This window comes from Schistocerca gregaria, unplaced genomic scaffold (genome assembly GCF_023897955.1).
Source record: "Schistocerca gregaria isolate iqSchGreg1 unplaced genomic scaffold, iqSchGreg1.2 ptg000180l, whole genome shotgun sequence".
In the NCBI taxonomy this organism is placed as follows: Eukaryota; Metazoa; Arthropoda; class Insecta; order Orthoptera; family Acrididae; genus Schistocerca; species Schistocerca gregaria.
In genome coordinates, this window is record NW_026061730.1 from 10,611,643 (window position 1) to 10,633,151 (window position 21,509).

General features: G+C 49.1%; 13 non-coding genes across 13 annotated transcripts; all 13 read right to left on the reverse strand.

The window, feature by feature from the left end:
- Positions 1-7,677: 7,677 nt before the first annotated feature.
- Trnak-cuu (transfer RNA lysine (anticodon CUU)) lies at positions 7,678-7,750 on the reverse strand. Its single transcript has one exon. It is a non-coding gene; the product is annotated as a tRNA-Lys (tRNA).
- A 451-nt stretch (positions 7,751-8,201) lies between these two features.
- On the reverse strand, positions 8,202-8,274 carry Trnar-ucg (transfer RNA arginine (anticodon UCG)). Its single transcript has one exon. It is a non-coding gene; the product is annotated as a tRNA-Arg (tRNA).
- Positions 8,275-9,195: 921 nt separating this feature from the next.
- Trnak-cuu (transfer RNA lysine (anticodon CUU)) lies at positions 9,196-9,268 on the reverse strand. Its single transcript has one exon. It is a non-coding gene; the product is annotated as a tRNA-Lys (tRNA).
- Positions 9,269-9,719: 451 nt separating this feature from the next.
- Positions 9,720-9,792, reverse strand: Trnar-ucg (transfer RNA arginine (anticodon UCG)). Its single transcript has one exon. It is a non-coding gene; the product is annotated as a tRNA-Arg (tRNA).
- Positions 9,793-10,700: 908 nt separating this feature from the next.
- Trnak-cuu (transfer RNA lysine (anticodon CUU)) lies at positions 10,701-10,773 on the reverse strand. The gene has a single exon. It is a non-coding gene; the product is annotated as a tRNA-Lys (tRNA).
- A 451-nt stretch (positions 10,774-11,224) lies between these two features.
- Trnar-ucg (transfer RNA arginine (anticodon UCG)) lies at positions 11,225-11,297 on the reverse strand. The gene has a single exon. It is a non-coding gene; the product is annotated as a tRNA-Arg (tRNA).
- Positions 11,298-17,245: 5,948 nt separating this feature from the next.
- Positions 17,246-17,317, reverse strand: Trnat-agu (transfer RNA threonine (anticodon AGU)). Its single transcript has one exon. It is a non-coding gene; the product is annotated as a tRNA-Thr (tRNA).
- Positions 17,318-18,177: 860 nt separating this feature from the next.
- On the reverse strand, positions 18,178-18,250 carry Trnar-ucg (transfer RNA arginine (anticodon UCG)). Its single transcript has one exon. It is a non-coding gene; the product is annotated as a tRNA-Arg (tRNA).
- A 924-nt stretch (positions 18,251-19,174) lies between these two features.
- Trnak-cuu (transfer RNA lysine (anticodon CUU)) lies at positions 19,175-19,247 on the reverse strand. The gene has a single exon. It is a non-coding gene; the product is annotated as a tRNA-Lys (tRNA).
- Positions 19,248-19,698: 451 nt separating this feature from the next.
- Positions 19,699-19,771, reverse strand: Trnar-ucg (transfer RNA arginine (anticodon UCG)). Its single transcript has one exon. It is a non-coding gene; the product is annotated as a tRNA-Arg (tRNA).
- A 500-nt stretch (positions 19,772-20,271) lies between these two features.
- On the reverse strand, positions 20,272-20,343 carry Trnat-agu (transfer RNA threonine (anticodon AGU)). Its single transcript has one exon. It is a non-coding gene; the product is annotated as a tRNA-Thr (tRNA).
- A 336-nt stretch (positions 20,344-20,679) lies between these two features.
- Positions 20,680-20,752, reverse strand: Trnak-cuu (transfer RNA lysine (anticodon CUU)). The gene has a single exon. It is a non-coding gene; the product is annotated as a tRNA-Lys (tRNA).
- A 449-nt stretch (positions 20,753-21,201) lies between these two features.
- Positions 21,202-21,274, reverse strand: Trnar-ucg (transfer RNA arginine (anticodon UCG)). The gene has a single exon. It is a non-coding gene; the product is annotated as a tRNA-Arg (tRNA).
- Between the last annotated feature and the right edge of the window lie 235 nt (positions 21,275-21,509).

A 21,509-nucleotide genomic window follows, 5' to 3' on the forward strand; every position in this document is an offset into this window, starting at 1 on the left:
CGTGCAAGAAGCTTCCACTGCATTGTGTGCAACGAAACCACCTTCCGATATTACCGAGATCCTGGAAAATCATCATAGATGAAAGTAGTTGCTGGAGATATGGGGTTCATCCAGCAGTAAGTGTGAAGCCGCAGTGCCGTTTCGGGGTTCTGTCCGAGGCCTTCACGGCTACCGTAGCGGCCCTGGGGCACACGAAGTCCCCACCGTACTTCACCCTCAACAGCGATCCCCTACTTTGGCCTGTGACTACATTTTTCGTAGACGAGGGCTATTAAGATGTTTATCCAATCCCTTGTCTCTGAAACAGAATGTGTAACATGTTACCAAAAGTTTTTTTGTGGTCCCTGCGCGTACATATCTGATAATATTTTGCTCGTTCGTATAATTCGTATTCTAAAACACGGTCATTGCCGTGTTCAGATATAACGTAATGTACATAATTGCCAAACAACCACAACACAGCATTGGTTTTCTGGACAGGGAAGAAAACAGCATCGGGGAAGAGTAATTTTTCAACATTGATCTCAGTACTAACAGTTCTGGTTATAAAGGCTACCCGCCGTTGGAGTCCCCTCCATATTTCGGCGTATCCGCCACAGAGAAAGCGGTGGATCAATGTGTCAACTGCGTCACATCGGGTGCACACAATCGTGTCACTAAGACCAATGGAGTGCAACTTTTCGTTAGTGGAAACTACGTTATTAACAACTCGGTACCAGGTTGCCTGAATGTCGGAAGACAGTTCACGATTACTAATATTTTTCCAAATTCTTTTCCAGTCTTTGTCGGGATATCTGCACTCCATTTTGTTGACATGTTCTTTCGTTGTTAAGAGTTCCATTAATTTCCTGCAATTCCTTGATTGTGGATTCGTGACAATACTGTCCATGTAGCTAATCTCTAAAAAGAACTGGCAAATATATTTCAATTTATAATTAATTCCGCCTATATTTATGGGTGGACGTAAATTTTCTGGCTGTAGGAGTCGATACAGCCTGGCTGTAATACTATGTGGATGTTTTTCTATAATTTGTAGAGTCCTCTTTATATATAACGCCGTAGTCTTCCGCCATATATCTGTTAAACCTAGGCCACCTTCAGCGGAAGGTAACGTAACTGTACCGACTGCTACTCTAAAAATATTCCCTGTCCATATAAATCGGCAAATGATACTCATTATACGTTTGGCAATGGGTTTCGAAACTGGCAATATTTGACCTATATATATAGCTTTTGATAAAATGGACCAATTAATTATTCTGATTCGTTGTTTAATGTTCAGATGTCTGGTCTGATGGAGTATTGTGGCTCCTCTGATTGTATCCAGTACTTTCTTCCAATTGTAGGTCATGGTCTGAAGCGGACATCGGTAAAAGGTGACACCCAGAGCGGTGTGACGATCGACGGTGCGTGCCCATTCCAAACGGACATCTTGAAGACCTTTAAGATTTAAAAACGAACTCTTCACCTCGTTAACCCTAGCGCCTGTAGCTTCACAAAAGATCTGAATATTCGTAGTTAATTTCTCTAAATCTTCGTTACTACGAATAACCACTCCAACGTCATCAGCATATGCATTGGTGACGTTGTTAACGCCAGATATCGTGATGCCCTCAAGATCGACATCGAGTCTCCTTAGTAAAGGCTCCAGTGCAACAACATACAGGAGCATTGACAAAGGACTTCCCTGCGGGACGCCGTTGCGAATTTCAATGGGTGGAGTGAAATGCCCATTTACAGACACTTGTGTTTGGATGCCTTCAACAATGTTAATTAAAACTTGCACAAAATGTTGACTAAAACCCACATAGGTCAACGTTCTGAACAAAAATAAGTGGTTGACCCTGTCAAAAGCCTTTGAGAAGTCGATAAAGGCAAGGCCTCCTGGTGAGGATGACGTTGCAAAAATTGCAGAGACATCCCTATATTCACAAACAGTTTTAAAAATATTCCGCCCCGAGAGACAGGTTTGGTGGTAACCTATGATCTTCTCCATTAGAGGTCTCAGTCTTTCCTTCAGTACACGTGCAATTATTTTATAATCCGAGTTCATTAAACATATTGGTCTCAATTGATTGAGATCTTTAACTGTCGCGTTCCTTCCCTTTGGTATTAGCACAGTTACGCTTTCTTTGAACTCGCGTGGAACAGTAACACCTTGCAACACTTCATTTATCACTTCTGTGAATTGATTACCGATGAGAGGCCAAAATTTACAATAAAACTCTACAGGCAAGCCATCAGGCCCTGGGGACTTACGGGTAGGCGAATATTTAAGTATATCAAACACCTCCTCACATGTGATCGCAGTGGTAAGGGACACATTGTCCTCGTCATTGATAACGTTGTCGATACCTGTAGTTCGTAGCAAATCGTTCGCACAGTCTAGATTATACCGGGTATCAGTATATAACGTACGATAAAATCCATAAACTGCATTTAAAATGTCAGAGTGTTCCGTCAGCACCCGGTTATCGCCCACTCTAAGACAAGCAATAAACACTCGTCTTCTATTTCTTTCATGTTCGAGTAAGTGGTACAGCGATGCGTTTTCGTCCTCCACCGTTGTCGGGACACGAGATTTAATTTTTAAACCCTCCAGCTGTTGTCGCTTGAGACTTATGAGGTGAGCCTTGATCTTCTTTATTTCAATGAAAACCTCATCAGTCATCTGCTGAGCTGATAGTTCCCTTAAGCATGTATAGTAAAATTCAACGGTATTGCGAGACCACATCGCTCGCTCCCTCCCGTAAGCTATTAGGGATGACCTCAATTTCTTTTTAGCACATGAGGTCCACCACGCAAGGCGAGAGCTGTATTTATGGCGCATACGTAGAGCAGCCTGCCATACCTCCGCTACTGTTCTTGATAGGGCACCCTCGAACAACATATGGGTATTCAGCTTCCATAAGGGGCGACCCCAATACGTTCCTTGCTTCTGAAACCGAATGCTGCATTTCACTGCGAGGTGGTCCGAAAAGGTAGTGGGAATTACTTCGATACTACTGATTTTATTTTCCAGGTTTGCTGTGACGTATATTCTGTCTATTCTGCTTTGCGAGCGACTACTGATGTACGTAAATTTGACTAACGTGGGGTATTTGCTTTCCCACACGTCTGTCCACTTCATGTTTGTCACCAAAGCCGCCAGTTCCCTGGAGAAGTTAAAATTTGGTCGCTGATCCTTTTTGTGAAGTACACAATTAAAGTCACCAACGATTAAAGCTTCCGCCGGATTCCCCTTAAGTAAATAGACCATATCGTTTTTAAAAAAATTAGCCCTATCATCTCTAGCGTTGTTACCAGAGGGGACATATACATTTAAAACAGTAGTAGTAAAAATTTTACAACTGATGCCCCTCCCATTTTCTAACAGACAGATATCCTTCACATCAATACCATCTTTGACAAGGATCGCAGTCCCACATGTGGCTTCCGGTGCAATATTTAAAATCTCTTGAAAACCCGGCACATAAAAGTTGTGGATATTAAATTCCTGTAGGAGGGCTATATCAGTATCCGACTGGTAAAGGAAATCTTTTAAAGAAGCGACTTTCGTTTCACTGCGAATCCGATTTATATTGATCGTGGTCACATTATATGTCAGTTCCGTTGGCATAGGTGCAGGTAAAAGAAATTGGCTAATGAAGTATACCCCATGCAGAGTCACGTCTGTACCATTCCATTCTGTCTGTCAGAAAGAAAAATAGACATTAAAAAAAAAATTTAAATGCCACTAGCATGTGTCAGGTCCATCTCCATTCCGTGGTCGGTGCGATCTTCTTGGGCATCGGCCCAATCAAGTCCTTTTCCTGAGACAGTTCGGTCTAAATCCATAGTAGTGCCGGTCTGCAAACCTGCGACGCCAAGCGGTGCGCGAGGTTGTTGTTGAAGATCATCTGCATCGGCACGACTCATCTCCGCTTCAGTACACTCGTTAACTCGTGCTACTGGGCATTGTTCTCGTAGTCGTTCATTATCCCTTAAATGTTTTAACTTTTCCCGCAATGCAGGAGCTAAACTCTCTGCTGCTTTGTGTGCAAATCTCCTCTTCTTGCCTTTCTTCGAAGATCTCTTCGGCGATCTAGCAGGAGATGAAGTTTGCGACCTGTCAGGAGAAGTACCGGATGATACGTCTGACGTCGCCTGTTCCTTTTTTCGGACAAAAGTCCGCGTATCGCATTCCACAACGGCAGAAGGAGGCGCATCTTTTTCCATGGCTCCCACTGGTAGCAACCCAGTCTCCAATTCTACACTATCGCTCGTTGTGGTTTCCTTGACGCAAGTGTCTTCTGTGGGCGCCAACGTGAAACCAATGTCCAGATTGCTATCTTCGTTCATAGTTCCCGCAGAGTGGATGCCTGGAGCGTCCACTCCTCGGAAGCTAGTGGCAATATCCTCACGTTGGTGGGAATCCTGACGACGCAAGGAAACCTCCGTTGCGGGTATTTGGGGATCTTCGGCCGAGTCCGCGGAAGAACGAGCAACCACAGTGGGAGAGTTGGAAAAAGTTGGCGTCGGTATAGATTCGAGGGGCGCGGAGCTGATCGGCAGACCATCCGCAAATCTAGAGCTTGAAGCCGTAGTATCATCGACAACCGCCCGCGAGGCAGCAGGCTCCCCGCGCACAGGCGGCACCGACTCGCCTCGGCTGCGGAAGTCAGCAGCGGCAGCGTATGACAACTTCATACCAACAACAGGGCTGGAACTCGGCATCTCGTCACGCTGTAACTGCGGGACACGCCTCCGTGAACATTCTGCACGAATGTGTTCCGTGGAATTGCATAAAGCGCAAGTCCGCGGTTGCCCATCACAGATAATCAAAGCACGATACCCACAAATATTAAGATAAGAGGGGACATGCTTCTGTAATTCAATCTTAATTTGCCTTACGCCGTTCAAGACAGGAAACATATGAGCTTCAGACCACCTTTCTGCCACATTGGAAATAATTCTGCCATAAGGCCGAAGGGCAACATTAAGTTCTTCGGGCGGAATTTCAAAAGGGAGCTCAAACACTCTGATCGTACGAATCCCGTACCCAGCATGACTAACAGCAACGTCACTCACATTCCCATCAGAATGATTAAACTTCACGCTACCTCCGCAACGATCCACAATGGAACTACATAATTCTGGACTTTTCATCTTCAGATACACAGCATTTGTCACAAACGAGAGATAAACTCCGACAACATCATCACCGTTAAGCAATACTTTTTCGATAAACCATGCTTTAATTTCAAATGCTTTACGTCGAACGAAATTTCGATCGAAAGTAAACTTTATTGTGTCTTTCCTCAAATAATTCGACCTATTCATTCTCGAACTTCATGAATACAAGTGCAACACGAATAGCGGCTTAGCAGCACCACTAACCTCAAACGCAGCGACTCAGCCTGTGTTTACTACAGCCAGACGTCCAGCTCCGCCACACGTCCGTCCCGCTCGGCGGCTGACTCGCAACGATCCATTAGGCCACACGGTCACTGACGACCAAGTATAACTTATATACGACTCATCTCGAAACGCTCACACCCCCTGAGGAATTGCGTTTTCGTTCCACACAGCCGCTGCCCCTTACTCTTTCCCACCCATTCGTTACATTCAACCTCTTACGACACCGACCAAACATAGACAGGAAAACAAGACCACACACTTTGCGCATTCGGAATCGATGGCAGGGTGTCCCTCGCCGCATTTGCTACAATGGCCATTTGCTACTTCTGCAGAAGCGGCGACGACGACGACGACGACGACGACGACGAGAGGCTCTGAGATTTGTGAGAAATACATCTATAAAATGTAATTCAGACTGCCTCGTCCCACCTTATGCCGTACCGCTTTGGCAAATGCTTTATCTGCGCCATTCGCCTTAATAACATCTGAGAGTGATTCTTGATAATACGCCTGACGCTAATTGTTCGTCATCACAGATACTGTTTGCTATACCTCCACGATGCGCAACTGATTTCCAAAATTTGTCTTCCTCTTGTGAGTATGGAACTCACGACCCCTGGTTTACTAGACCAATGCTCTACCACTGAGCTAAACAGGCGCCGCCTAGCGGCACTTTTGCGTACTTCGTCCGTACGGTCGTAAGAATCATCAGACTTCAGCTGACAACACTTCATATTTTAGACTAATATTTGCAGCTATGGCGACCGATTACTGCTTGGCTACACATCTGACATGTAGCCGTGTTCTCTCCAACCAAAACAACTTGCACTTCAGAACATGACTTTCACACATGTCTACAAAATCACCTTCACTTCAAATACAGTTTTCTTGCGACTGATGGAGACGTAGGCAAATTTTAAAGTTGCAATTTCCATTACATCACGTTAATCAGAAAATCGGTAATTTACGTCTGCAGCGGAAAAAAATTCCGTTCCGCCCAGCGTAGGGCTCGAACCCACGACCCTGTGAATAAGAGTCTCATGCTCTACCGACCTTTTTTTTTTTTTTTTTTTTTTTAGATGTGCAAGTGAAAGTCAAAACTCGCAGTGACGGCACCCTGCCGACCATTTCGCTAGTTAACACCGGTCTTGTTGTATGTGTTTCAAGCTCAAGAGGAACTCCAAGCAAATAATGGTCAACAGCAACATTCAGACGGTTTCGTACTGCTCAATTGCTACATTAAAACGGTATGTTTCTTTTTCAGAACTGGAAAAACACGACCATGACAGGATTCGAAGCTGCAATCTTTGGATCCGAAGTCCGACGCCTTATCGATTAGGCCACACGGTCACTGACGACCAAGTATAACTTATATACGACTCATTTCGAAACGCTCACACCCCCTGAGGAATTGTGTTTTCGTTCCACACAGCCGCTGCCCCTTACTCTTTCCCACCCATTCGTTACATTCAACCTCTTACGAGACCGACCAAACATAGACAGGAAAACAAGACCACACACTTTGCGCATTGGGAATCGATGGCAGGGTGTCCCTCACCGCATTTGCTACGATGGCCATTTGCTACTTCTGCAGAAGCGGCGGCGACGACGACGACGACGACGACGACGACGACGACGTCGACGACCGCGAGAGGCTCTGAGATTTGTGAGAAATACAACTATAAAATGTAATTCAGACTGCCTCGTCCCACCTTATGCCGTACCGCTTTGGCAAATGCTTTATCTGCGCCATTCGCCTTAATCACATCTGAGAGTGATTCTTAATAATACGCCTGTCGCTAATTGTTCGTCATCACAGATACTGTTTGCTATACCTCCACGATGCGCAACTGATTTCCAAAATTCGTCTTAATCCTGTGAGGATGGAACTCACGACCCCTGGTTTACTAGACCAATGCTCTACCACTGAGCTAAACAGGCGCCGCCTAGCGGCACTTTTGCGTACTTCGTCCTTACGGTCGTCTGAATCATCAGACTTCAGCTGACAACACTTCATATTTTCGACTAATATTTGCAGCTATGGCGACCCATTACTGCTTGGCTACACATCTGACACGTAGCCATGTACTCTCCAACCAAAACCACTTGCACTTCAGAACATGACTTTCACACATGTCTACAAAATCACCTTCACTTCAAATACAGTTTTCTTGCGACTGATGGCGACGTAGGCAAATTTTAAAGTTGCTATTTCCATTACATCACGTTAATCAGAAAATCGGTAATTTACATCTGCAGTGGAAAAAAATTCCGTTCCGCCCAGCGTAGGGCTCGAACCCACGACCCTGTGAATAAGAGTCTCATGCTCTACCGACTGAGCTAGCCGTGCTGCCTAGTTGGATACCTGCTGGGCAGCAGATCACACAGTACTCGTTTGGGTTGGTTGGTCCCATACAGAATCTCTCCATGCTGCCTAATGTTTTCCTAACGTCACACTCGTCACGTAATTCACTTTTATATCATATTCACTTCTGAGAGGTAAAGGAATTGCATGAAAATCTGCAGAGCTAGCGGCGTCAAAATTAACACACACACTTGATGTGACTCAAAAGCCGAACGAGTTACTTTCCGACGTTGTTTTAGATGTGCAAGTGCCAGTCAAAAATCGCGGTGAGGGCACTCTGCCGACCATTTCGCTAGTTAACACCGGTCATGTGTGTGTGTTTCAGGTTCAAGACCATCTCCAAGTACAAAATGGTCAACAGCAATATTCAGACGGTTTCGTACTGCTCAATTGCTACATTAAAACGGTATGTTTCTTTTTCAGAACTGGAAAAACACGACCGTGACAGGATTCGAACCTGCAATCTTCGGATCCGAAGTCCGACGCCTTATCCATTAGGCCACACGGTCACTGACGACGAAATATAACTTATATACGACTCATTTCGAAACGCTCACACCCCCTGAGGGATTGTGTTTTCGTTCCACACAGCCGTTGCCCCTTACTCTTTCCCACCCATTCGTTACATTCAACCTCTTACGACACCGAACAAACATAGACAGGAAAACAAGACCACACACTTTGCGCATTCGGAATTGATGGCAGGGTGTCCCTCGCCGCATTTGCTACAATGGCCATTTGCTACTTCTGCAGAAGCGGCGGCGGCGGCGACGACGACGACGACGACGACGACGACGACCGCGAGAGGCTCTGAGATTTGTGAGAAATACATCTATAAAATGTAACTCAGACTGCCTCGTCCCACCTTATGCCGTACCGCTTTGGCAAATGCTTTATCTGCGCCATTCGCCTTAATCACATCTGAGAGTAATTTTTGATAATACGCCTGTCGCTAATTGTTCGTCATCACAGATACTGTTTGCTATACCTCCACGATGCGCAAGTGATTTCCAAAATTCGTCTTAATCCTGTGGTGATGGAACTCACGACCCATGGTTTACTAGACCAATGCTCTACCACTGAGCTAAACAGGCGCCGCCTAGCGGCACTTTTGCGTACTTCGTCCTTACGGTCGTCTGAATCATCAGACTTCAGCTGACAACACTTCATATTTTCGACTAATATTTGCAGCTATGGCGACCCATTACTGCTTGGCTACACATCTGACACGTAGCCATGTACTCTCCAACCAAAACCACTTGCACTTCAGAACATGACTTTCACACATGTCTACAAAATCACCTTCACTTCAAATACAGTTTTCTTGCGACTGATGGAGACGTAGGCAAATTTTAAAGTTGCTATTTCCATTACATCACGTTAATCAGAAAATCGGTAATTTACATCTGCAGCGGAAAAAAATTCCGTTCCGCCCAGCGTAGGGCTCGAACCCACGACCCTGTGAATAAGAGTCTCATGCTCTACCGACTGAGCTAGCCGTGCTGCCTAGTTGGATACCTGCTGGGCAGCAGATCACACAGTACTCGTTTGGGTTGGTTGGTCCCATACAGAATCTCTCCATGCTGCCTAATGTTTTCCTAACGTCACACTCGTCACGTAATTCACTTTTATATCATATTCACTTCTGAGAGGTAAAGGAATTGCATGAAAATCTGCAGAGCTAGCGGCGTCAAAATTAACACACACACTTGATGTGACTCAAAAGCCGAACGAGTTACTTTCCGACGTTGTTTTAGATGTGCAAGTGCCAGTCAAAAATCGCGGTGAGGGCACTCTGCCGACCATTTCGCTAGTTAACACCGGTCATGAGTGTGTGTTTCAGGTTCAAGACCATCTCCAAGTACAAAATGGTCAACAGCAACATTCAGACGGTTTCGTACTGCTCAATTGCTACATTAAAACGGTATGTTTCTTTTTCAGAACTAGAAAAACACGACCGTGACAGGATTCGAACCTGCAATCTTCGGATCCGAAGTCCGACGCCTTATCCATTAGGCCACACGGTCACTGACGACCAAGTATAACTTATATACGACTCATTTCGAAACGCTCACACCCCCTGAGGAATTGTGTTTTCGTTCCACACAGCCGCTGCCCTTACTCTTTCCCACGCATTCGTTACATTCAACCTCTTACGACACCGACCAAACATAGACAGGAAAACAAGACCACACACTTTGCGCATTCGGAATCGATGGCAGGGTGTCCCTCGCCGCATTTGCTACAATGGCCATTTGCTACTTCTGCAGAAGCGGCGGCGGCGGCGGCGACGACGACGACGACGACGAGAGGCTCTGAGATTTGTGAGAAATACATCTATAAAATGTAATTCAGACTGCCTCGTCCCACCTTATGCCGTACCGCTTTGGCAAATGCTTTATCTGCGCCATTCGCCTTAATGACATCTGAGAGTGATTCTTAATAGTACGCCTGTCGCTAATTGTTCGTCATCACAGATACTGTTTGCTATACGTCCACGATGCGCAACTGATTTCCAAAATTCGTCTTCTTCTTGTGAGGATGGAACTCACGACCCCTGGTTTACTAGACCAATGCTCTACCACTGAGCTAAACAGGCGCCGCCTAGCGGCACTTTTGCGTACTTCGTCCTTACGGTCGTCTGAATCATCAGACTTCAGCTGACAACACTTCATATTTTCGACTAATATTTGCAGCTATGGCGACCCATTACTGCTTGGCTACACATCTGACACGTAGCCACGTACTCTCCAACCAAAACCACTTGCACTTCAGAACATGACTTTCACACATGTCTACAAAATCACCTTCACTTCAAATACAGTTTTCTTGCGACTGATGGCGACGTAGGCAAATTTTCAAGTTGCTATTTCCATTACATCACGTTAATCAGAAAATCGGTAATTTACATCTGCAGCGGAAAAAAATTCCGTTCCGCCCAGCGTAGGGCTCGAACCCACGACCCTGTGAATAAGAGTCTCATGCTCTACCGACTGAGCTAGCCGTGCTGCCTAGTTGGATACCTGCTGGGCAGCAGATCACACAGTACTCGTTTGGGTTGGTTGGTCCCATACAGAATCTCTCCATGCTGCCTAATGTTTTCCTAACGTCACACTCGTCACGTAATTCACTTTTATATCATATTCACTTCTGAGAGGTAAAGGAATTGCATGAAAATCTGCAGAGCTAGCGGCGTCAAAATTAACACACACACTTGATGTGACTCAAAAGCCGAACGAGTTACTTTCCGACGTTGTTTTAGATGTGCAAGTGCCAGTCAAAAATCGCGGTGAGGGCACTCTGCCGACCATTTCGCTAGTTAACACCGGTCATGAGTGTGTGTTTCAGGTTCAAGACCATCTCCAAGTACAAAATGGTCAACAGCAACATTCAGACGGTTTCGTACTGCTCAATTGCTACATTAAAACGGTATGTTTCTTTTTCAGAACTGGAAAAACACGACCGTGACAGGATTCAAACCTGCAATCTTCGAATCCGAAGTCCGACGCCTTATCCATTAGGCCACACGGTCAATGACGACCAAATATAACTTATATACGACTCATTTCGAAACGCTCACACCCCCTGAGGAATTGTGTTTTCGTTCCACACAGCCGCTGCCCCTTACTCTTTCCCACCCATTCGTTACATTCAACCTCTTACGACACCGAACAAATATAGACAGGAAAACAAGACCACACACTTTGCGCATTCGGAATCGATGGCAGGGTGTCCCTCGCCGCATTTGCTACAATGGCCATTTGCTACTTCTGCAGAAGCGGCGGCGGCGGCGGCGGCGACGACGACGACGACGACGACGAGAGGCTCTGAGATTTGTGAGAAATACATCTGTAAAATGTAATTCAGACTGCCTCGTCCCACCTTATGCCGTACCTTTTTTTTTTTTTTTTTTTTCCTTTATTGTCATTTTATACCTACAAAGGTAGGCCGGCAGCGGCCTAATATGCCGCTCTTCGGCCACAAGAAACATACAAGAGATAAAAACAGGAAGACATAATCTCAAAACACAGACATGGAGGACAAAAATCAGAAGACAACAGAGAATAAAAAGAAATGAAGTCGTTCACCGACGCAGCACTGTTTCAGTTTTAAAAAGACGGGCAGCACAGCACGGAACAGAGAACACTAGCACAGGTGAACGGTGGAGCAGAAAACGAAGAAACACTCGAGGCACAGACGGGACGAAAGACACGGACACTGCGGAGATGGGCTTCGGCGCTTGCAGGGGCACTGTCCACACCGTAAAGCTGGGGGCCTGCCAAGGGAAAAAACAGTGGGAGGGAAGGAGGGAGGGGGAGATAGGATGCCAGGGAGGAGGAGGGGAGAAAACGAAAAGAGGGGGGTGGAAGCCCAGGGAGAGGGGGAGGGGAGGTAAGGATGGAAGGAGGGAGAGAGGGAGGGAGAGAAGGGAGAGAGGGTGCCCACAGGAAAATGAGAGGAGAGGGGAAGGCAAGGCTCAAAGTTGGTAGGAGGGGTAGATGGAGGGGAGGAGGGCATCATCCGGGAGGGGGAGTCGGCGGAAGCCACCTTGGGAGAGGGTGTGGAGAGTGTGAAGATGGAGAGCAGGTGGGATACAGGAGTACAGGCGCGGAAGTGGGTTGGGGTGGGAGAGGATGGAAGAGACAAGCGGGTGGGGAGGATCAAGCTTGCGGGAGGTGTAGAGGATCCGTATCCGTTGGAGGAAGAGGAGGAGGTGTGGGAAGGGGAGGAGGTCATAGAGGAGCCGCGTGGGGGAAGGGAGGCGGATGCGATAGGCGAGGCGGAGTGCATGCCGTTCAAGGATTTGAAGGGATTTGTAAAAGGTAGGCGGGGCAGAGATCCAGGCGGGATGGGCATAACAGAGGATAGGGCGGATGAGAGATTTATAGGTGTGGAGGACGGTGGAGGGGTCCAGGCCCCATGTGCGGCCAGAAAGGAGCTTCAGGAGGTGGAGTCGGGAGCGTGCCTTGGCTTGGATTGTCCGGAGATGAGGGGTCCAGGAGAGGCGACGGTCAAGGGTGACGCCAAGGTACTTGAGGGTGGGTGTGAGGTTAATAGGACGGCCATAAATGGTAAGATAGAAATCAAGGAGACGGAAGGAAGGGGTGGTTTTGCCTACGATGATTGCCTGGGTCTTGGAAGGATTGACCTTGAGCAACCACTGGTTACACCAAGAGGTGAACCGGTCAAGATGGGATTGGAGAAGGTGTTGGGAGCGTTGCAGGGTGGGGGCAAGGGCAAGGAAGGCGGTGTCATCGGCATACTGGAGAAGGTGAAGGGGGGGTGCAGGTGGAGGCATGTCCGCCGTATAAAGAAGGTAAAGAAGAGGGGAAAGGACGGAACCTTGGGGCACAAAGGCAGAGGGGTAGAAGGTGTAGGAATCAGTGTTGTGGATAGTGACATAGGAAGGGCGGTGGGAAATGAAGGAGGCGATCAGACGGACGTAGTTAATAGGAAGAGCAAAGGTTTGGAGCTTGAAGAGGAGACCAGAATGCCACACACGGTCATAGGCGCGTTCAAGGTCAAGGGAGAGGAATATGGCGGAGCGACGGGAGTTGAGTTGTTCGGAGAGGAGGTGAGTGAGGTGAAGGAGAAGGTCATCGGCAGAGAAGGATGGTCGAAAGCCACATTGGGTGGAGGGAAGGAAGCGGTGCCGGTGGAGATGCTGGTGGATGCGGCGGGTTAGAATGGATTCCAGGACCTTGCTGAAGACCGAGGTAAGGCTTATAGGACGGTAGGAGGAGACAGCGGAAGGTGGTTTATCGGGTTTGAGGAACATCAGGATCCGGGAGGTTTTCCACAGGTCGGGGTAGAAGCCGGTGGACAAGACCACATTGTACAGCCTGGCCAGGGTGGAGAGGAAGGGGGCGGGAGCTTCACGGAGGTGACGGTAAGTAACACGGTCGTGACCAGGAGCAGTGTTGCGTTTGGTGCGGAGTATATCGATGATGTCTTGAGTAGTTATAAGGTTATTGAGTTCAGTGTGTGTAATGTTGTCCAAGTACTGGAAGCCAGGAGCTAGTGGAGGGATAGAGGTGTCAGTTCGATCGCGGACATCGGGGAAGAGGGAATAATCGAACTGGGGATCGTCAGGGATGGTAAAGACATCGGTGAGGTAGGAGGCAAAATGGTTGGCCTTACTAAGGTTGTCAGGAAAGGGATTGTCATTATGAAGGAGAGGATAGTAAGGGGGGGGTTTTGATCCAGTAAGGCGGCGGAAGGCTGACCAGTATTTGGACGAGTTAATAGGTAGGGTAGCATTAAGACGGGTGCATGTCTGTCGCCAGTCCCGGCGTTTCTTAGCCGCGAGCAAGTTCCGGATGTGTCTCTGGAGTTGCCGGTGGCGTTGTAGTGTGTCCCGGTCACGCGTGTGGAGGAAGGCACGGTAGAGACGACGGGATTCTCGAAGGAGGAGGACGGCCTGTGGGGGTAAAGTGGGACGGTGCGGGTGGATGGCGACGGTAGGGATGTGGGCCTCCACGGCCTCAGACAAGGTCTGCTGGAGAAAGGATGCGGCATGGGTTATGTCATGTGGGAGGTGGTAGGTGAGGGGGTGGCCATCGACTCGGGTAGTAAGGGTATCCCGGTATGCATTCCAGTCGGCACGGGAGTAATCATGGACATACTTGGGGGGAGGGTCAAGGCGAGGATCGGGACGGGGGCGACGACCGTCTGATATGGTAAGAAGGACAGGGAGATGGTCACTGCCAATAGGGTCGAGGACGTCCACCGCTATGCGGCCAAGGAGGTTGGGGGAGGCTAGGACGACATCGGGTGTGGTATTGGATTCAGGGCGGGTGTGTTGGGGAAGAGGAAGGACATCTCCTTGGATGGTGGCGAGGAACCGATGCCACCGCCGTAACTGGGTGGCGGAGCGACTATGGATATTGAGATCTGCGGCAATCACGTAGGAGGAGAAGGTACGGTCGATGTGGGAAAGGAAGTCAAAAGGAATAGGGGCAGAGGGGCGGACATAGATGGTGGCGCAGGTAACGGTGAGGCCGGGGAAGAATAGACTAAGGATCAGGTGTTCCGTGGGGTTGGGAAGGAGGGGTTGGAGCCGAACAGGGATCTGGCGATGGTGGCCATGGGCAACTCCGCCACGCGCTATCGGGAGGGGGTTGTCAGAGCGGTGAAGGAGGTAGGGCGAGGTATGGACAGTATGGTGGGGCTGGAGAAATGTTTCGTTTAGGAGGAAGGCATCCACGTGGTGGGTGGTGAGGGTATGCATAAGGAGATTCTTGTTGACAGGAAGGGAACGGATGTTGTTAAACAGGATACGTTGCTGTCGCGCCATAGTGGGAAGTTAGACGAGGGTGTCGAGACGGGAGAAGGTAAAATGGGCCTGGTTATGGGAGTAGGTGGCGTAAGTGTTGAGCTGGAAGACGGAACGGGCGGCAAGGGATATCTGCTGGAGGGTGTGGGGGCGCTGAAAGGGGTGGATGTTCTGAAGGACAACGGTTACAAAGCGGATGATGTCCTCAGCTGTGGGGGGGGGACGGAGGGAATTGCCGGGAGGGGTGGGGGCATCCAAGGGGCGGACAGGGACAGTGAGTTCAGGAGCGGAGGGAGGGGGTCGGGCCTTGCACTTTTGGGAGTAGGTTGGGTGTTGGAGGATACAGGTGTTACAGGAGGGGGGGGACTGAAGGTTGGGGCACTGCCGGAGGAAGTGTGTTTGTTTGCAGTGCGGGCAGACGGGGGCCTCGCGGCACTCAGATGTAGGATGTGCATTATAGCGCAAGCACCTCTGGCAGCGGATGGACTGTGGAGGGGAGCGGGAGGGGTCGACCTTATAACGGCGGTTGAAAAGGAGGGCACCCTCCTTGAGGAGGAGGTCTATGGAGGGAGCATGCTCGGAGAACACCCGCATGAGGCGGGTGGGGCCGGCTGGATTGTGAATCCGGCGGACAGCTCGAACCTCTAGATAGGGATGGGCCTTCAGCTCCGCCAACACCTCCTCCTCCGTGATCATCGGGCTAAGCCGAGTGATCACGGCAGTGAGGGTCGGTGGGCGACGGGGCGGCTGGGGTTGTCGGGATGAGGAGGGGGGGGGAGCAGGGGCAAGGGAGGCATGGGGACCAAACCGGGTGAGGGGAATGCGGGAGAGGATGTCGGAGTGGAGGGTGGGGCTGGGGGATGTGATCAGGACGGAGTCCCGACGGGGGGTGAGAAGGGAGATCGGGGCTCCGGGGAAGTGCTGGCGGAGGAGAAGGGTAAGATTGCGGGCCTCCAGGAGAGAGGGATCAGGGTGAGAAAGGAGGTACCTGTAGGAGGGGGAGGTAGAGGAGGGAGTAGATAGGGAAGGTGAGGTGGTATCCATGGCATCCTGGGGGGTTGGAGGGGGGAGAGTCTGCGACTTCTTGGGAGCAGAAGAGGCTGGGGTGCCGCTGGGACGTTTCACAGCGGGAGAGGGACGGGAAGAGGTGTGGGGGATGGGGACGACCGGGAGATGGCGGGAGACGGCAGGTCCCACCGGCGGTGCAGGCACTGGTGGGGGTGCTGGTGCTGGCGCTGGGGCTGGAGCAGGCGCCACAGAAGATGCAGTGGCAGTGGTTGGCACTGGCGATGGCGAGGGCGATGGTGATGGTGATGGTGATGACGATGATGATGGTGTGGCGTGGGTGGTGGCCCGACGGGCAACAACCCTGGCGGGGGTGGCATGAGTCACATGTGGGAGGGGAGGGAACGGGTCACGTGAGGCATGGGGGGTAGGAACAGGGGAGGGAGCAACAAAAGGAGCGGGGGTGGGAAGAGTGAGGAGGGGGGGAATATATGGGGGAGGCGGTGATTGAGCACACCACGTGATGGTGGTGGCAGCAAGTGAGGGGGACGTGTACACGATTGCAGTGGTAGTGGCGGTAGTTGTGGGGGTTGTCATGGTGAGAGGATAAGTGGGGGAGGGGAAAAGAGGAAAAATACCAGGGGACAGTCAAAGGACAAGGACAAGAGACTGACGAAGAGGAAGGGTAAGACGTAAGCAGAGACGACAGAAAGAAAGACGGGCAGGGAGCGGCGGCGGCGGCGGTGGCGGCGGCGGTGGCGGCGGTCGGCAACAGCAGCAGCGGCAGGAACCGGATACGGTGGCGGCAACCGGCGTCGGCGGGAGACCGGCGGCGGCGGCGGCGGGGGGGGGGCGGCGGCGGCGGCGGCGGCGGCGGCGGCGGTGGGAACCGGCGGCGGCGGCAGCGGCTGCTGGGACCAACGGCGGCAAAGGCTCGGGACAACGGCAGCTGCAGCGATCACTGAAACACCTAGCACTTCGAAATTAACGACAATAATATCGAAGGGCGCAACCCTCTCCAGTTACGCCGAAGAACTGACGGCGTATGCCGTACCGCTTTGGCAAATGCTTTATCTGCGCCATTCGCCTTAGTGACATCTGAGAGTGATTCTTAATAATACGCCTGTCGCTAATTGTTCGTCATCACAGATACTGTTTGCTATACCTCCACGATGCGCAACTGATTTCCAAAATTCGTCTTCCTCTTGTGAGGATGGAACTCACGACCCCTGGTTTACTAGACCAATGCTCTACCACTGAGCTAAACAGGCGCCGCCTAGCGGCACTTTTGCGTACTTCGTCCGTACGGTCGTCTGAATCATCAGACTTCAGCTGACAACACTTCATATTTTCGACTAATAGTTGCAGCTATGGCGACCCATTACTGCTTGGCTACACATCTGACACGTAGCCATGTTCTCTCCAACCAAAACCACTTTCACTTCAGAACATGACTTTCACACATGTCTACAAAATCACCTTCACTTCAAATACAGTTTTCTTGCGTCTGATGGAGACGTAGGCAAATTTTAAAGTTGCTATTTCCATTACATCACGTTAATCAGAAAATCGGTAAATTACATCTGCAGTGGAAAAAAATTCCGTTCCGCTCCGTGTAGGGCTCGAACCCACGACCCTGTGAATAAGAGTCTCATGCTCTACCGACTGAGCTAGCCGTGCTGCCTCGTTGGATACCTGCCTGGCAGCAGATCACACAGTACTCGTTTGGGTTGGTTGGTCCCATACAGAATCTCTCCATGCTGCCTAATGTTTTCCTAACGTCACACTCGTCACGTACTTCACTTTTATATCATATTCACTTCTGAGAGATAAAGGAATTGCATGAAAATCTGCAGAGCTAGCGGCGTCAAAATTAACACACACACTTTATGTGACTCAAAAGCCGAACGAGTTACTTTCCGACGTTGTTTTAGATGTGCAAGTGCCAGTCAAAAATCGCGGTGAGGGCACTCTGCCGACCATTTCGCTAGTTAACACCGGTCATGTGTGTGTGTTTCAGGTTCAAGACCATCTCCAAGTACAAAATGGTCAACAGCAACATTCAGACGGTTTCGTACTGCTCAATTGCTACATTAAAACGGTATGTTTCTTTTTCAGAACTGGAAAAACACGACCGTGACAGGATTCGAACCTGCAATCTTCGGATCCGAAGTCCGACGCATTATCCATTACGCCACACGGTCACTGACGACCAAGTATAATTTATATACGACTTATTTCGAAACGCTCACACCCCCTGAGGAATTGTGTTTTCGTTCCACACAGCCGCTGCCCCTTACTCTTTCCCACCCATTCGTTACATTCAACCTCTTACGACACCGACCAAACATAGACAGGAAAACAAGACCACACACTTTGCGCATTGGGAATCGATGGCAGGGTGTCTCTCGCCGCATTTGCTACAATGGCCATTTGCTACTTCTGCAGAAGCGGCGGCGGCGGCGGCGGCGGCGGCGGCGGCGGCGGCGGCGACGACGACGAGAGGCTCTGAGATTTGTGAGAAATACATCTATAAAATGTAATTCAGACTGCCTCGTCCCACCTTATGCCGTACCGCTTTGGCAAATGCTTTATCTGCGCCATTCGCCTTAGTGACATCTGAGAGTGATTCTTAACAATACGCCTGTCGCTAATTGTTCGTCATCACAGATACTGTTTGCTATACCTCCACGATGCGCAACTGATTTCCAAAATTCGTCTTAATCCTGTGAGGATGGAACTCACGACCCCTGGTTTACTAGACCAATGCTCTACCACTGAGCTAAACAGGCGCCGCCTAGCGGCACTTTTGCGTACTTCGTCCTTACGGTCGTCTGAATCATCAGACTTCAGCTGACAACACTTCATATTTTCGACTAATATTTGCAGCTATGGCGACCCATTACTGCTTGGCTACACATCTGACACGTAGCCATGTACTCTCCAACCAAAACCACTTGCACTTCAGAACATGACTTTCACACATGTCTACAAAATCACCTTCACTTCAAATACAGTTTTCTTGCGACTGATGGAGACGTAGGCAAATTTTAAAGTTGCTATTTCCATTACATCACGTTAATCAGAAAATCGGTAATTTACATCTGCAGCGGAAAAAAATTCCGTTCCGCCCAGCGTAGGGCTCGAACCCACGACCCTGTGAATAAGAGTCTCATGCTCTACCGACTGAGCTAGCCGTGCTGCCTAGTTGGATACCTGCTGGGCAGCAGATCACACAGTACTCGTTTGGGTTGGTTGGTCCCATACAGAATCTCTCCATGCTGCCTAATATTTTCCTAACGTCACACTCGTCACGTAATTCACTTTTATATCATATTCACTTCTGAGAGGTAAAGGAATTGCATGAAAATCTGCAGAGCTAGCGGCGTCAAAATTAACACACACACTTGATGTGACTCAAAAGCCGAACGAGTTACTTTCCGACGTTGTTTTAGATGTGCAAGTGCCAGTCAAAAATCGCGGTGAGGGCACTCTGCCGACCATTTCGCTACTTAACACCGGTCATGAGTGTGTGTTTCAGGTTCAAGACCATCTCCAAGTACAAAATGGTCAACAGCAACATTCAGACGGTTTTGTACTGCTCAATTGCTACATTAAAACGGTATGTTCCTTTTTCAGAACTGGAAAAACACGACCGTGACAGGATTCGAACCTGCAATCTTCGGATCCGAAGTCCGACGCCTTATCCATTAGGCGACACGGTCACTGACGACCAAGTATAACTTATATACGACTCATTTCGAAACGCTCACACCCCCTGAGGAATTGTGTTTTCGTTCCACACAGCCGCTGCCCTTACTCTTTCCCACGCATTCGTTACATTCAACCTCTTACGACACCGACCAAACATAGACAGGAAAACAAGACCACACACTTTGCGCATTCGGAATCGATGGCAGGGTGTCCCTCGCCGCATTTGCTACAATGGCCATTTGCTACTTCTGCAGAAGCGGCGGCGGCGGCGACGACGACGACGACGACGACGAGAGGCTCTGAGATTTGTGAGAAATACATCTATAAAATGTAATTCAGACTGCCTCGTCCCACCTTATGCCGTACCGCTTTGGCAAATGCTTTATCTGCGCCATTCGCCTTAGTGACATCTGAGAGTGATTCTTAATAATACGCCTGTCGCTAATTGTTCGTCATCACAGATACTGTTTGCTATACCTCCACGATGCGCAACTGATTTCCAAAATTCGTCTTCCTCTTGTGAGGATGGAACTCACGACCCCTGGTTTACTAGACCAATGCTCTACCACTGAGCTAAACAGGCGCAGCCTAGCGGCACTTTTGCGTACTTCGTCCGTACGGTCGTCTGAATCATCAGACTTCAGCTGACAACACTTCATATTTTCGACTAATATTTGCAGCTATGGCGACCCATTACTGCTTGGCTACACATCTGACACGTAGCCATGTTCTCTCCAACCAAAACCACTTTCACTTCAGAACATGACTTTCACACATGTCTACAAAATCACCTTCACTTCAAATACAGTTTTCTTGCGTCTGATGGAGACGTAGGCAAATTTTAAAGTTGCTATTTCCATTACATCACGTTAATCAGAAAATCGGTAATTTACATCTGCAGTGGAAAAAAATTCCGTTCCGCTCCGCGTAGGGCTCGAACCCACGACCCTGTGAATAAGAGTCTCATGCTCTACCGACTGAGCTAGCCGTGCTGCCTCGTTGGATACCTGCTGGGCAGCAGATCACACAGTACTCGTTTGGGTTGGTTGGTCCCATACAGAATCTCTCCATGCTGCCTAATGTTTTCCTAACGTCACACTCGTCACGTACTTCACTTTTATATCATATTCACTTCTGAGAGGTAAAGGAATTGCATGAAAATCTGCAGAGCTAGCGGCGTCAAAATTAACACACACACTTGATGTGACTCAAAAGCCGAACGAGTTACTTTCCGACGTTGTTTTAGATGTGCAAGTGCCAGTCAAAAATCGCGGTGAGGGCACTCTGCCGACCATTTCGCTAGTTAACACCGGTCATGTGTGTGTTTCAGGTTCAAGACCATCTCCAAGTACAAAATGGTCAACAGAAACATTCAGACGGTTTCGTACTGCTCAATTGCTACATTAAAACGGTATGTTTCTTTTTCAGAACTGGAAAAACACGACCGTGACAGGATTCGAACCTGCAATCTTCGGATCCGAAGTCCGACGCCTTATCCATTAGGCCACACGGTCACTGACGACCAAGTATAATTTATATACGACTTATTTCGAAACGCTCACACCCCCTGAGGAATTGTGTTTTCGTTCCACACAGCCGCTGCCCCTTACTCTTTCCCACCCATTCGTTACATTCAACCTCTTACGACACCGACCAAACATAGACAGGAAAACAAGACCACACACTTTGCGCATTCGGAATCGATGGCAGGGTGTCCCTCGCCGCATTTGCTACAATGGCCATTTGCTA